This window comes from Aplysia californica, unplaced genomic scaffold (assembly GCF_000002075.1).
Source record: "Aplysia californica isolate F4 #8 unplaced genomic scaffold, AplCal3.0 scaffold00006, whole genome shotgun sequence".
In the NCBI taxonomy this organism is placed as follows: Eukaryota; Metazoa; Mollusca; class Gastropoda; order Aplysiida; family Aplysiidae; genus Aplysia; species Aplysia californica.
The window spans coordinates 698,061-699,218 of NW_004797276.1; positions in this window are offsets into that span (position 1 = coordinate 698,061).

The following is a 1,158-nucleotide window of genomic DNA, read 5'->3' on the forward strand; positions in this document are numbered from 1 at the left end:
GAGAGAGAGAGAGAGAGAGAGAGAGAGAGAGAGCAATAGACTTTGTATTATTAGTAAAGAGTGAAGAGAACTTTTGATATAATTTTAGTCTTATTGTACCACTTTTTTTTTTAAGTCAACTAAAACGCTAGCCTTTGTCTGCTCCCGCGCTGTTTGGATTTTGTATCAGCCTTGTGACAGACGTTGGCGATAAAACTGACACTATTCACTCAGAGACAACGCACGGTAAAATTGATATCACAATAAATACATCTGATTTAGGCAAAGTCAAAATAGGCCTACGTGTGTTTCACTGTTCATCGATTCTCACGTGAAAAGATGAAGGACATCGTGTTGGTAACAACCGCAATATTTCTTTTCTGGATTTCCTCACTTCGGGGTAAGCGGGTTTATTTTGAATCGTAGCTAAGAAATGTGCAACTGCATCTACGTCTGAAGTTCTGCTCAGTACTTTTATTGTTGCAGCCACTTTGATATCATTACATGTACTGTGTTTTTCACAATTTTGCTAATCAGCATGTTTTGACCAAGTAAAATTAAAATAAAGAGGGGGGGGAGAACGGGGGCGTATAAAAGAATATTATACAGTGTATATGTTTACAAGTCGCTGATTTCTGTTTCGATTCAAGAAGTACTTGATACCGAGGCAGTTAATAAATAATACATTGGGCATTATTAACCAGGAACGTGGGTATACCCTGATGACGACACACATGCTGCTGAAAATAATTAGGATAAATAAAGGTGAAATACCAGGCCAGAGAGGACTGATATAATTGTGTGAGGTTTTTGTTTATTTGTTTGTTGATTTATTATTTTATTTTAGGGGGGGGGGCAGCGGTATTAATACGTCATTAATAGCCAGTGCCCTAACACACATGCAAGGTCTGGCTGGCGCCCTTTTAACCTAATACAGTACCCTTATCGTGCCAAGGATTTTATTATGGAATTGTGTGGCCATTGACTTAATCTCGAGCATTCTCGTGCCACATTTCTATAAAAACCAAAACATTCCTCTTAACTATGTACTTACTTGGCTTACCGGCTTTAGCAAAAACTGGCTTCCGTTGAGTAATGATAAGACCTTTTGCCGTTGCATACAGGAGATGATGATGATGATGATGATGATGATGATGATGATGATGATGATGATGATGA